Source organism: Pelophylax lessonae (genome assembly GCF_965119305.1).
Source record: "Pelophylax lessonae genome assembly, chromosome: 6".
NCBI classification, from domain to species: Eukaryota; Metazoa; Chordata; class Amphibia; order Anura; family Ranidae; genus Pelophylax; species Pelophylax lessonae.
Genome location: NC_138773.1, coordinates 207,230,722 through 207,247,109, shown reverse-complemented (window position 1 = coordinate 207,247,109; position 16,388 = coordinate 207,230,722).

Genomic DNA, 16,388 nt, shown 5'->3' with positions numbered 1-16,388 from the left:
TAGCCCCTACATTAATCTGGCCCTGAGGAGGAGGACGAGGTAGCCAACACTGCTTCTTTTCAAAAATTTTAAATGAGGGTACACCCCAAAAGAGTGAGAAAGAGCAAAAATGGAACAATGGGTGGGTAAGGTCGGTATCCATTGCTATTCTGCATAAGGTACGGAAAAGTCCCGTGGGATCCATGCCTGGTTCATTTTAATGAACGTGAGCTTGTCCACATTGTCTCTGGACAGGCGGCTGCGCTTGTCTGTTATAACGCCCCCAGCCGTGCTAAATACCCGTTCAGATAATACACTGGCTGCAGGGCACGCCAGCACCTCCAAGGCGTAAAGGGCAAGCTCAGGCCATGTGCCCAATTTGGAGACCCAGAAGTTGAAGGGGGCAGACCCGTCATTCACTACATGTAGGCGTGTGCACACATACTGCTCCACCATGTTGGTAAAATGCTGCCTCCTGCTAAGACGTTCCATCTGAGCTGCTGGTGCTGCTGTTTGTTGTGGCGTGCTGACAAAGCTTTTCCACATTTCGGCCATGCTAACCCTGCCTTCTGAGGTGCTGGCGGTGCCCTGGTTGCGTTGGCGACCTCCTCCTCCTCCTCTGCCTTGTGCTTCCACTGTGGCCCCGCTGTCAGATGGGAATGCCAGCAGCATGGCGTCTACCAGCGTGCGCTTGTACTCGCGCATCTTGCGATCGCGCTCCAGTGAGTGAATTAAGGACGGTACGTTGTCCTTGTAACGGGGATCCAGCAGCGTGGCCACCCAGTAATCAGCACAAGTTAGAATGTGGGCAACTCGGCGGTCGTTGTGGAGACACTGCAGCATGTAATCGCTCATGTGTGCCAGGCTGCCCAGAGGCGACGAAAGGCTGTCCTCTGTGGGAGGTGTATCGTCCGTGTCCTCTGTATCCCCCCAGCCACGCACCAGTGATGGCCATGAGCTGGCCTGGGTGCCACCCTGCTGTGAACATGGTTCCATCTCCTCCTCCAGCTCCTCCTCCTCCTCATCCTCCTCATCCTCCAGAACTGTGCCCCTGCTGGACAATTGTGTCCCTGGCGTTTGTGTGTGCAGGAACCCACCCTCGGAGCCCCTTGCGAATGACTGCCCTGAAAGCCTTTGAAATGTTACCTCTTCATCCTCCTCCTCCTCCTCCTCATCCTGTGCCACATCCTCTTCCATCATCGCCCAAATTGTTTTTTCAAGGAGGCATAGAAGTGGGATAGTTAAGCTGAGAATGGCGTCATTGCCACTGGCCATGTTGGTGGAGTACCCAAAACAGCGCAACAAGGCACAATATATGCAAATGTCAAATATGCAAACTATGCCGCAATTTAATGTTTTTTACACCAAAAGGGTGTGTATTGAATAGCGGAATAGGATAAAAAACTGTGTATCTCACACGTACAAACACAGACTAGGCCCGATTAAATTTTTTCCTACCCTAAAGGGAGGATGAGGAAGAGGAGTATGGAACATGCAGCACCCTCAAATCTTCAGAAGTATGAGATGAACCCCAAAAACTTGGAAAGGTGGATCTCTCTCACACGTACCAACACAGACTATCCCCCAATTTAACTGATCCCCAAAGGTTTTTGATTAAATAGCGGAATAGAAAATATGATCCCAAAAAAGTGTATGTATATCACACGTACACAACCACACTAGGCCCCAATTACTATTGTTTGTACCCCTAAAAGGCTAGATGAGGAGTAGGGGGGGTATGGAACAGGCAGCACCCTCAAACCTTCAGAAGTATGAGATGAACCCCAACAACTTGGAAAGGTGGATCTCTCTCACACGTACCAACACAGACTATCCCCCAATTTAACTGATCCCCAAAGGTTTTTGATTAAATAGCGGAATAGAAAATATGATCCAAAAAAAGTGTATGTATATCACACGTACACAACCACACTAGGCCCCAATTACTATTGTTTGTACCCCTAAAAGGCTAGATGAGGAGTAGGGGGGGTATGGAACAGGCAGCACCCTCAAACCTTCAGAAGTATGAGATGAACCCCAACAACTTGGAAAGGTGGATCTCTCTCACACGTACCAACACAGACTATCCCCCAATTTAACTGATCCCCAAAGGTTTTTGATTAAATAGCGGAATAGAAAATATGATCCAAAAAAAGTGTATGTATATCACACGTACACAACCACACTGGGCCCCAATTACTATTGTTTGTACCCCTAAAAGGCTAGATGAGGAGTAGGGGGAGTATGGAACAGGCAGCACCCTCAAACCTTCAGAAGTATGAGATGAACCCCAACAACTTGGAAAGGTGGATCTCTCTCACACGTACCAACACAGACTATCCCCCAATTTAACTGATCCCCAAAGGTTTTTGATTAAATAGCGGAATAGAAAATATGATCCAAAAAAAGTGTATGTATATCACACGTACACAACCACACTAGGCCCCAATTACTATTGTTTGTACCCCTAAAAGGCTAGATGAGGAGTAGGGGGGGTATGGAACAGGCAGCACCCTCAAACCTTCAGAAGTATGAGATGAACCCCAACAACTTGGAAAGGTGGATCTCTCTCACACGTACCAACACAGACTATCCCCCAATTTAACTGATCCCCAAAGGTTTTTGATTAAATAGCGGAATAGAAAATATGATCCAAAAAAAGTGTATGTATATCACACGTACACAACCACACTAGGCCCCAATTACTATTGTTTGTACCCCTAAAAGGCTAGGAGTAGGGGGAGTATGGAACAGGCAGCACCCTCAAACCTTCAGAAGTATGAGATGAACCCCAACAACTTGGAAAGGTGGATCTCTCTCACACGTACCAACACAGACTATCCCCCAATTTAACTGATCCCCAAAGGTTTTTGATTAAATAGCGGAATAGAAAATATGATCCAAAAAAAGTGTATGTATATCACACGTACACAACCACACTAGGCCCCAATTACTATTGTTTGTACCCCTAAAAGGCTAGATGAGGAGTAGGGGGAGTATGGAACAGGCAGCACCCTCAAACCTTCAGAAGTATGAGATGAACCCCAACAACTTGGAAAGGTGGATCTCTCTCACACGTACCAACACAGACTATCCCCCAATTTAACTGATCCCCAAAGGTTTTTGATTAAATAGCGGAATAGAAAATATGATCCAAAAAAAGTGTATGTATATCACACGTACACAACCACACTAGGCCCCAATTACTATTGTTTGTACCCCTAAAAGGCTAGATGAGGAGTAGGGGGGGTATGGAACAGGCAGCACCCTCAAACCTTCAGAAGTATGAGATGAACCCCAACAACTTGGAAAGGTGGATCTCTCTCACACGTACCAACACAGACTATCCCCCAATTTAACTGATCCCCAAAGGTTTTTGATTAAATAGCGGAATAGAAAATATGATCCAAAAAAAGTGTATGTATATCACACGTACACAACCACACTAGGCCCCAATTACTATTGTTTGTACGCCTAAAAGGCTAGATGAGGAGTAGGGGGGGTATGGAACAGGCAGCACCCTCAAATCTTCAGAAGTATGAGATGAACCCCAAAAACTTGGAAAGGTGGATCTCTCTCACACGTACCAACACAGACTATCCCCCAATTTAACTGATCCCCAAAGGTTTTTGATTAAATAGCGGAATAGAAAATATGATCCAAAAAAAGTGTATGTATATCACACGTACACAACCACACTAGGCCCTAATTACTATTGTTTGTACCCCTAAAAGGCTAGATGAGGAGTAGGGGGGGTATGGAACAGGCAGCACCCTCAAACCTTCAGAAGTATGAGATGAACCCCAACAACTTGGAAAGGTGGATCTCTCTCACACGTACCAACACAGACTATCCCCCAATTTAACTGATCCCCAAAGGTTTTTGATTAAATAGCGGAATAGAAAATATGATCCAAAAAAAGTGTATGTATATCACACGTACACAACCACACTAGGCCCCAATTACTATTGTTTGTACCCCTAAAAGGCTAGATGAGGAGTAGGGGGGGTATGGAACAGGCAGCACCCTCAAACCTTCAGAAGTATGAGATGAACCCCAACAACTTGGAAAGGTGGATCTCTCTCACACGTACCAACACAGACTATCCCCCAATTTAACTGATCCCCAAAGGTTTTTGATTAAATAGCGGAATAGAAAATATGATCCAAAAAAAGTGTATGTATATCACACGTACACAACCACACTGGGCCCCAATTACTATTGTTTGTACCCCTAAAAGGCTAGATGAGGAGTAGGGGGAGTATGGAACAGGCAGCACCCTCAAACCTTCAGAAGTATGAGATGAACCCCAACAACTTGGAAAGGTGGATCTCTCTCACACGTACCAACACAGACTATCCCCCAATTTAACTGATCCCCAAAGGTTTTTGATTAAATAGCGGAATAGAAAATATGATCCAAAAAAAGTGTATGTATATCACACGTACACAACCACACTAGGCCCCAATTACTATTGTTTGCACCCCTAAAAGGCTAGATGAGGAGTAGGGGGGGTATGGAACAGGCAGCACCCTCAAACCTTCAGAAGTATGAGATGAACCCCAACAACTTGGAAAGGTGGATCTCTCTCACACGTACCAACACAGACTATCCCCCAATTTAACTGATCCCCAAAGGTTTTTGATTAAATAGCGGAATAGAAAATATGATCCAAAAAAAGTGTATGTATATCACACGTACACAACCACACTGGGCCCCAATTACTATTGTTTGTACCCCTAAAAGGCTAGATGAGGAGTAGGGGGAGTATGGAACAGGCAGCACCCTCAAACCTTCAGAAGTATGAGATGAACCCCAACAACTTGGAAAGGTGGATCTCTCTCACACGTACCAACACAGACTATCCCCCAATTTAACTGATCCCCAAAGGTTTTTGATTAAATAGCGGAATAGAAAATATGATCCAAAAAAAGTGTATGTATATCACACGTACACAACCACACTAGGCCCCAATTACTATTGTTTGTACCCCTAAAAGGCTAGATGAGGAGTAGGGGGGGTATGGAACAGGCAGCACCCTCAAACCTTCAGAAGTATGAGATGAACCCCAACAACTTGGAAAGGTGGATCTCTCTCACACGTACCAACACAGACTATCCCCCAATTTAACTGATCCCCAAAGGTTTTTGATTAAATAGCGGAATAGAAAATATGATCCAAAAAAAGTGTATGTATATCACACGTACACAACCACACTAGGCCCCAATTACTATTGTTTGTACCCCTAAAAGGCTAGGAGTAGGGGGAGTATGGAACAGGCAGCACCCTCAAACCTTCAGAAGTATGAGATGAACCCCAACAACTTGGAAAGGTGGATCTCTCTCACACGTACCAACACAGACTATCCCCCAATTTAACTGATCCCCAAAGGTTTTTGATTAAATAGCGGAATAGAAAATATGATCCAAAAAAAGTGTATGTATATCACACGTACACAACCACACTAGGCCCCAATTACTATTGTTTGTACCCCTAAAAGGCTAGATGAGGAGTAGGGGGAGTATGGAACAGGCAGCACCCTCAAACCTTCAGAAGTATGAGATGAACCCCAACAACTTGGAAAGGTGGATCTCTCTCACACGTACCAACACAGACTATCCCCCAATTTAACTGATCCCCAAAGGTTTTTGATTAAATAGCGGAATAGAAAATATGATCCAAAAAAAGTGTATGTATATCACACGTACACAACCACACTAGGCCCCAATTACTATTGTTTGTACACCTAAAAGGCTAGATGAGGAGTAGGGGGGGTATGGAACAGGCAGCACCCTCAAACCTTCAGAAGTATGAGATGAACCCCAACAACTTGGAAAGGTGGATCTCTCTCACACGTACCAACACAGACTATCCCCCAATTTAACTGATCCCCAAAGGTTTTTGATTAAATAGCGGAATAGAAAATATGATCCAAAAAAAGTGTATGTATATCACACGTACACAACCACACTAGGCCCCAATTACTATTGTTTGTACCCCTAAAAGGCTAGATGAGGAGTAGGGGGGGTATGGAACAGGCAGCACCCTCAAATCTTCAGAAGTATGAGATGAACCCCAAAAACTTGGAAAGGTGGATCTCTCTCACACGTACCAACACAGACTATCCCCCAATTTAACTGATCCCCAAAGGTTTTTGATTAAATAGCGGAATAGAAAATATGATCCAAAAAAAGTGTATGTATATCACACGTACACAACCACACTAGGCCCCAATTACTATTGTTTGTACCCCTAAAAGGCTAGATGAGGAGTAGGGGGGGTATGGAACAGGCAGCACCCTCAAACCTTCAGAAGTATGAGATGAACCCCAACAACTTGGAAAGGTGGATCTCTCTCACACGTACCAACACAGACTATCCCCCAATTTAACTGATCCCCAAAGGTTTTTGATTAAATAGCGGAATAGAAAATATGATCCAAAAAAAGTGTATGTATATCACACGTACACAACCACACTAGGCCCCAATTACTATTGTTTGTACCCCTAAAAGGCTAGGAGTAGGGGGAGTATGGAACAGGCAGCACCCTCAAACCTTCAGAAGTATGAGATGAACCCCAACAACTTGGAAAGGTGGATCTCTCTCACACGTACCAACACAGACTATCCCCCAATTTAACTGATCCCCAAAGGTTTTTGATTAAATAGCGGAATAGAAAATATGATCCAAAAAAAGTGTATGTATATCACACGTACACAACCACACTAGGCCCCAATTACTATTGTTTGTACCCCTAAAAGGCTAGATGAGGAGTAGGGGGAGTATGGAACAGGCAGCACCCTCAAATCTTCAGAAGTATGAGATTGTGTTCACTGTACCCCACAAAGATTGAGTTCACTGCACCCCACAATGATTGTGTTCACTGCACCCCACAAAGATTGTGTTCACTGCACCTCACAAAGATTGTGTTCACTGTACCCCCCAAAGATTGTGTTCACTGCACCCCACAAAGATTCTGTTCACTGTACCCCACAAAGATTGTGTTCACTGCACCCTAAAAGGATGTTGTTCACTGCACCCCACAAAGATTGTGTTCACTGCACCCTAAAAGGATGTTGTTCACTGCACCCCAAAAAGATTGTGTTCACTGTACCCCCCCAAAGATTGTGTTCACTGCACCCCACAAAGATTGTGTTCACTGCACCCCAAAAAGATTGTGTTCACTGTACCCCCCAAAGATTGTGTTCACTGCACCCCAAAAAGATTGTGTTCACTGTACCCCCCAAAGATTGTGTTCACTGCACCCCACAAAGATTCTGTTCACTGTACCCCACAAAGATTGTGTTCACTGCACCCCAAAAAGATTGTGTTCACTGTACCCCCCCAAAGATTGTGTTCACTGCACCCCACAAAGATTCTGTTCACTGCACCCCACAAAGGATTTTGTTCACTGCACCCCAAAAATATTGTGTTCACTGCACCCCAAAAAGGATTTTGATCACTGCACCCCAAAAAGGATGTTGTTCACTGCACCCCAAAAAGGATGTTGTTCACTGCACCCCAAAAAGGATTTTGTTCACTGCACCCCAAAAAGATTGTGTTCACTGCACCCCACAAAGGATTTTGTTCACTGCACCCCACAAAGATTGTGTTCACTGCACACCAAAAAGGATTGTGTTCACTGCACCCCAAAAAGATTTTGTTCACTGCACCCCAAAAAGATTGTGTTCACTGCAGCCCAAAAAGATTGTGTTCACTGCAGCCCAAAAAGATTGTGTTCACTGCAGCCCAAAAAGATTGTGTTCACTGCAGCCCAAAAAGATTGTGTTCACTGCAGCTCACACACAGAAAAATGGATGTGGATCACTGACACCTGCCTATCTCCAATCCCACACCACACAGCAATATCGATTGTAGTTTGTAGAACACAGTTTCCCTAAAATTCAGCAGACTCTGTCCCTAACAGGATTGAGAAGAGATCGTAGATCAGGATTGAGTGCAGATTCACCCCACCCCCCACACAGCAATATCGATTGTAGTTTGTAGAAGACACTGACCCTATAATTCAGCAGACTCTATCCCTAAAATGCCTACAACTCGCCCTGCCTAAACACTCCGACCTGTCCCTCAATTCTATCCGGACACAAATGGTTTTTTCCTGCCTATCTTTCCCTAATCAGCAGCCAGCACATTGATGTGTGCTCTGTCCCTTAGCTAAGCAGCAGAATGACGCTGCTGCGGCGGCTGCCTCGAACTTATAAAGACTTGGTCACATGCTTCAGACGGCCAATCACAGCTACTAAGACATTTGCAGGCATGGCTGGGATGGCTTAAGGCACACCAGTTAAACGATTGTTGATTGGCTGTTGAAAGCCCGCCATGAAAAGAGCGCCAAAGCATGCAAAACCCGGAAATAAAACGACCGAACACGGATTTTTACCCGAACATACAGTAAAGTGTCCGTGTCCGTGTTCGGGTAAAAAAAATCCAATTATTCGGTACGAACACGAATAATACAGTCCGTGTTCGCTCAACACTATTAGAAAAGAATGGAATATCTAATTACTGAAAGGGCTTTTTTTTTTCATTTTTGGAAATCATTGCAGACAGAGGGCCATTGCCAATGTCATAGAAAGAGTTTTTAACCACTTGCCTACCGGGCACTTTCACCCCCTTCCTATCCAGGCCAATTTTCAGCTTTCAGCGCTCTCACACTTTGAATGACAATTGCGCGGTCATGCTACACTGTACCCATATGAAATTTTTATCATTTTTTTTCACACAAATAGAGCTTTCTTTTGGTGGTATTTAATCATCTCTGGGTTTTTTATTTCTTACAAAAAAAAAAGAAAAAATACAGAAAATTTAGAAAAAAAAAAAGTTTTTCTTATTTTCTGTCAGTAAATTTTGAAAATAAATACATTTTTCTCCTTCACTGATGTGCGCTGATGAGGCGGCACTGATGGGCACTGATAGGCTGCACTGATGGGCACTGATGAGGTGGCACTTATGGGCACTGATGAGGTGGCACTGATGAGGAGGTACTAATATGCTGCACTGATGAGCACTGATAGGCGGCACTGATAGGCGGCACTGATGAGCACTGATAGGCGGCACTGATGAGCACTGATGAGCACTGATAGGTGGCACTGCTGGGCACTGAGAGGTGGCACTGCTGGGCACTGAGAGGCGGCACTGACGGGCGGCACTGATGGGCACTGAGAGGCGGCACTGCTGGACACTGATGGGTGGCACTGATGGACACTGACGGGTGGCACTGATGAGCGGCACTGATGAGCACTGATGGGCAGCACCATCAGTGCCCACACTCAGTGCCCATAGTGCTGCCAGTCAGTGCTCATCAGTGCACTGATTGTGGGCACTGATGGGGGCACTGATGGAGAGCACTATGGGCACTGATGGTGGGCACATTGTATTTTATTTACCTCTGTTGTAATCAGGGCACTGGTGATCAGTGCCATGATTACATTTGTCTGTGTCCCCGAACGGCTGATCGGCTCTGCTCCTTCCTCACACTGCAGTCTCTGGATGAGGAGAGCTGGCGATGAGAGATGATCTCATATGTTTACATATGAGATCATCTCTCATTGCATGGGCCGATCATGTGGTAAATGGCAGCTGTGATTGGCCATTTACCACGATCTGTGATTGGCTGTGTCCAAGGGACACGGCCGACACAGATTTTCCCTGATGCGCGCTCGCGGGAACGCGCGGGGAGCCTGTTTCTGGGAGGCCGTTTAAAGACGGCCTCCCGGAAATTCGAGTCCGCGCTGTAGCTGTCTTTCGGCTATAGCGCGGATCTGAAGAAGTTAAGTCTTTTTGCTCTGCTCCTAATTATTTAGTAGTTTTCAGGAAAGATTTCCAAGCTTTAAATGTTGCTAAATTCCCACTAATGAGTGCTAAAGGTTTATTTAAAGCCCCCAATCTGTGAATGGAGTAGAGAATCATGTGACTCATTAACCACTTCTGGACAGGAAGGATTTGGCCACTTAATGACTAGGCCATGTTTTGTGATTCGGCACTGCATTACTTTAATGGACAATTGCGCAGTCGTGCGATGCTGTAACTAAACAAAAATTGATGTCCTTTTTTTCCCCATAAATAGAGCTTTGTTTTGATGGTATTTGATCACCTGTGCGATTTTTATTTTTTTGCGTTATATACAAAAAAAAGTGACAATTGGTAAAAAAAAATCACAATAAGCGTATTTTGATTGGTTTGCGCAAAAGTTATCATGTCTACTAACTGCGGGAAAGATTTACTGTATGTCATTTTTATTGTTTTTTTTTTTTTTTACTAGTAATGGAATGGCGGCAATCTGCGATTTTTTGCGGTACTGCAAAATTGCGGCGGACAGATCGGACCCCTGACTGACACTTTTGACACTTTTGGGGGGGGGGCCAGTGACATTACTACAGTAATAAGTGCTATAAATATGCACTGTTACTGTAATAATGACACTGGCAGGGAAGGGGTTAACACTGCGGGGGATCAAGGGGTTAAATGTGTACCTATGGGTGTGTTTCTAACTGTGGGGGGGGCGTGGCTTTTGAAATGATCACAGAGACCTGTGTTCCTATATAGAAGGATCACAGGAGCTCTGTAATCATTCCAGGAAGAAGAACGGTCAGCTGTGTTTACAACAGCTGACCATTCTTCTCTCTCAACGCAGAGCCATCGTGGGTGTCAGGCGGCAATGGGAGCCACCTGCCCCGAGCATTGGAGTCCCCACTGACGAGTGGGGGTGGGAGCATGCCGGTGGCGGCACACGCTTGCCCCCTAGCTGCAGGCTCGCAACCGACGTATACCTACGCCGGTTTGCGCAGGAGCAGCTAGCTGCCGCAATATAACTGCGACGGGCAGTCGGCAACCGGTTAAACTCTCCACTTTTCATAGATCCTGTTTCAGGCAGTGAAAGCAATGAAAGAACGTTGAATGGAGGAGAACGTTGAATGGAGGAGAACGTTAAAAGGAGGTGGAGCAAGGAGGGAGCCGGTCCTCATCAGGAAGTTTTTCCAGAAGTCTCAAAGCTATTAAAGTAGTTCTAAAGTCAAAAAGATTTATTTACCCTAATGTCTTCCCTGCATTAGGTAGACAACTCCCCACTACTTTTTCTCCCAATCCATAAACACTTACCTGTCTTCTATCATGATCTAGCTGCTGCAGTCTTGCTCTTCCCTCTTCCCTTCTCACAGGAAGTGCTGGCAGAACTGAGAGCCATAGACCATAGGCTCCTGCTTCTCTCAGCCAAACTCTTGTGAGGAGGAAGAGGGGATGGACCTTTCCAGCCCTGTGTATGTCTATTTTTGCACAAAGTCCAGATAGGGAGTGCATCTGCACAGGTGCCTGTCACATGGCTTGCTGTGTTGACATCAGCTGGAAAAAAAAGCTTTTTCTGCCCTTCTTGAAAAAAAAGGAGCTCTTGCTTCAATACTCAACTTATATCTTGAACTGTGAATAAAAGACACACTGACCTAAGTCAGTGAATCAGTGCTCACTGTACCACTCTGGAAGGAACCACATGACTGGTGGTACCACTGATGTAAATAACAAAATATAAATATGGATAAGGAAATGAATAAATGTGGAATAAGGTTAATGACAATAGAGATATTACAGAACAAACAAGGTACATGAACCTCAACTGTGCAGAAGTCCTGTTCAATCATATGATGATCCTGAGGGTGATGGATCCTTAATGATGGAAAATACAGAAAATCCAAATCAGGGTGCTGGGATGATGGTTAGACAGGCAGCTCCTCAAGAGGTAGGGATTCCCTCCAAATATACAGCAAAGAAAAAGAACAAGGGTGCCAAGTCATAAAGGGTAAATAAACAGCTGTCAATTTTAATAACGTACATGTTAAAACAGATATTCCAATAGGACAGCATGTGTGATATGGATGGGCAGTCCCCACAGTGAATCCGAAGGAACCGATGGAAGGTGATCACATCCAGGTCCTGTGTGGCAGGTCCTGTGTGAATGTGAAAACAGTTCTGGATGCCGGCATTGCCGGGTGATGCCGCAGATAGCGTGGGCTCCCTGGCTGGGCAGCCTCGCTGGGATCCGCCCTGCAGCAAGGAGGTGATGACCCGGACGGAAGTGAAAGAAGCAACCTGTCGGTTCCTCCACGGAAGTCGACAGGGATGAACACTAGACCAAAAGTGGAGGGTGGGCCGCAATGTTGTTTCGGAGGACCTCCTCCTTCATCAGGCAGGCCCGTCCCTCCACCGTAGAACATTTTTATAGCAATGGGGAACAATTACACTGCTGATAGACCTCAGGTGACAACATTAAAAAATGGAAAATAAAATGAAACAGAAAATGATCGCAAAAAACAAGGGCAGTGACTATTAAAAAGGCATCATACTGGGTGGCAATTATATAATCCCTATGTAAATATGAATGGCTGATTTAAATGTGGAACATTAACCAAAACATTAAAAAGCATTAAAAAGCAACCCCCCCTTTTATTTACTATTAAAAATATGTATATATAAATATTTAAAATCTATCCCCCAAATGTCATGTGAACGATGTCACATATAGAAAATATATAAAAAATATATATAAATATATAAATGAATACATGACTCTATTGTGAAAACCTGAATACATTAAAATTATGATAAAATCAATAGATACATGGATACACCTTAGAGCAATGGCTCTATAAGATATCGGTAAGACATACATAAAAAAGCAGCAAATTACCCCAATGGGGGTTACCCAATTGACCGCTGGCAAAAAACAGATAGTCCACTGAACCCCCGTACACACGTACCGATTGTCGGCCGTAAATATTCGGCCGCCGACCGATCGGCCGATTGTAGGCTTGTTAGTATGATGCTTCCGACAGCCGACAGCGCATTTTCAGTCGAACAGAATCTGTCGTGCAGACTTTAAAATATTTGTTGGCCGTCACCAGAACGGCCGATTGTTCGTCAGTCAGTACAGATTTCGGCCGACATACAGCAGATTAGCAAGACTGGGCATGCTCAGAAAAGAAAAAAGACAAGGAAAGTTAACCATCACATGACATCACTTCTGCAGTCGGCTGTTGTTGGCCGACAAAATTCGTGTGCAGTCTTTTGCAGTTTTCAACAGACACGACAGCCCTGGACAAAAGACGGCCGATCGTTCGGCCGACGATCGCTACGTGTGTACGGGGCTTAAGTCTCGATTCAGTTTGGTAATTTTCTTGTGGACCATCTGTCTCTCTCTCTCGTCCGAATTTTGTCTAGAAGGTGACTATACCACCTCTCTAGGAAACAAAAGGAGGGATGTTGGAAAATAAGTTCAACAACATGATTGATTTGGGAGGCATATTTACTTAACCATCTCTTTTGGATCCGGCCCTACAGGAGAACATCATAAATAAAACGGAACATCAGTTCCTTTTTAAGGAACTATATAAACATCTTTATTTTTATCACCTGCCTAAGGTGCATAAAAATTCCACTTGTCCCCCCCGGTAGACCTATCATAGCTGCAATGGATAGTTTGACTTCCAGTCTATCCTTATACGTAGATTCCTATCTGCAGCCCCTGGTTCAGGCCTTACCATCTTACATCAGAGACTCCATCCATCTTCTGGATACCCTCTCCCATTACACCTGGAGTGATACATACACCTGGTTATCCTTAGATGTGACGTCTCTGTACACCTCCATCCCCCATGACATAAGCATTGCGGCCGTCAGTTACTTCTTGTCCAGGGACCCCAATATTCATTTTAAGCAGGCCCAATTCATTACCAACAGTACCCAGTTTTGCTTAGAACACAATTATTTTAAATTTTCAGGTGATTTTTTCCTCCAGATGCATGGGACAGCCATGGGCACGTCCTTTGCTCCGTCCTACGCCAACCTCACCATGGGTTGGTGGGAGGACAAATGCATATGGAGGAACAATCCCTTTGTGGCCCATCTGATCTACTACGGTCGATACATCAACGACGTGATAGTCATCTGGGATGGGCCCCCCTCCACCGCTACTCCCTTCATCGAGTTTTGCAACAGCAATGATATGGGTATCTCTTTCACACATGTGATTGATCCAACCTCCTTGGTCTTCTTGGATTTAGAGTTGTCCCACAAAGAGGGTAGGATTGTGTCTAAGACACACTTCAAGCCCTCTGCAGGCAACTCATATCTCCACTTTGGAAGTTGCCACCATCCAAAGTGGATACACAATATCCCCAAGGGCAATTATGAGGAGCAGGGCCAAATTTTGATTCATAGGTTCCTGGACAAGGGGTACGACTCCACCTTGGTCCAGGCGGCCTTTGAAGAATGTAAACATCCTCGTACTGCCAAACCCACATCTGATGTGTCAGCATTTGGGGAGGTTAAATTCATGACCCAGTACCACTATGCTCACAAGAGGATGGAGAGCATAATCAGACGCCATTGGGGGATTTTAATGCAAGATCCTAAATTGGCTCCTGTCTTACCCCAGTATCCCCGAGTCATTTACAGGAGGCCCAGAAATGTTAAAAACATAATAGCCCCGAGCAGGTTCAACAAGCCCACAACCTCTACACAGCCCCTCATTACCTTCTGCAACCTAGTGGGCATGCATCAATGTAAAAAAATCTTATGCAAAATGTGCCCCTTTGTTACGCATAGACAGAAGTGGTTCCAGGGTCCACTTGGGAAAAAATACATCCACAAACATTTTTACAGTTGCTCCACTGAGTTTGGGGTGTATTGCCTGACGTATCCCTGTGGCCTCCTTTACGTGGACGCACCATCCATGGAGCACAGTGTCCCCAGACATTTCCGTCTTCATCACAATCAGTCGATTGAGGGACTACGGGTTTGGGTCATTGAGACCATCCCCGCCTGTGATTCAGTGGCAGAGCGTTTTCAGATACAACAGATAAATGGGTGTATTGGCGCTCCCTGACGCTGTGACAATAAGCTCAAAGTCAATGTTCTTGAATAAAATGATGAATTTATTGGAAGGCTAAAAAATGCTGAGAATGCTGGTAACTCTAGTGTGATAGAGTAAAGCGTTTTCAGACCCTCTGCCATAGGGAAACTTTTTGAATTTTTACCCTTAATTCTTTGGCCCCTGGGGGGCTAAATGAGGAATTGGAAATTAACACCATTTTATAATGAGCAACGTAGATTTGATAATGTATCCTGGTAATTTTATATTGTCCTGCTGACATTTGCTGTTTTTGTTTCTGTTTTTTGCCAGCGGTCAATTGGGTAACCCCCATTGGGGTAATTTGCTGCTTTTTTATGTATGTCTTACCGATATTTTATAGAGCCATTGCTCTAAGGTGTATCCATGTATCTATTGATTTTATCATAATTTTAATGTATTCAGGTTTTCACAATAGAGTCATGTATTCATTTAAATATTTATATATATTTTTTATATATTTTCTATATGTGACATCGTTCACATGACATTTGGGGGATAGATTTTAAATATATATATATATACATATTTTTAGTAGTAAATAAAAGGGGGGGGGGGGTTGCTTTTTAATGCTTTTTAATGTTTTGGTTAATGTTCCACATTTAAATCAGCCAATTCGTATTTACATAGGGATTATATAATTGCCACCCAGTATGATGCCTTTTTAATAGTCACTGCCCTTGTTTTTTGCGAGGAGGTGTCTCTCCCTCCCTCTTTTCTGTTTCATTTTATTTTCCATTTTTTAATGTTGTCATCTGAGGTCTATCAGCAGTATAATTGTTCCCCATTGCTATAAAAATGTTTTACAGTGGAGGGACGGGCCTGCCTGATGAAGGAGGAGGTCCTCCGAAACGACGTTGCGACCCGCCCTCCACTTTTGGTCTAGTGTTCATCCCTGTCGGCTTCCGTGGAGGAAATGACAGGTTGCTTCTTTCACTTCCATCCGGGTCATCCCCTCCTTGCTGCACGGCGGATCCCGGCGAGGCTGCCCAGCCAGGGAGCCCACGCTATCTGGGGCATCACCCGGCAATGCCGGCATCCAGAACTGTTTTCACATTCACACAGGACCTGCCACACAGGACCCGGATGTGATCACTTTCCATCGGTTCCATCAGATTCACTGTGGGGACTGCCCATCCATATCACACATGCTGTCCTATTGGAATATCTGTTTTAACATGTAAGTTACTACATTAAAATTGACAGCTGTTTATTTACCCTTTATGACTTGGCGCCCTTGTTCTTTTTCTTTGCTTTATATCTTGAACTATTCCTCCGCACATCTTCTTTCCCACATGTCCCTCCCCGGTCTTCCTGATTAAATGATACCCAACTTTGCTCAACTCCAAAGACTGAGAAAGGATTTTAAATAAAGGGTGTTATGGCCTCATTACGGAGTATGACACCTTGCAACATTGCATGTTATCACCAGAGTGCCACTCACTGTATTATACATGACCATTCACCACTGTTAGAGGACCAAAGAGGAGCCA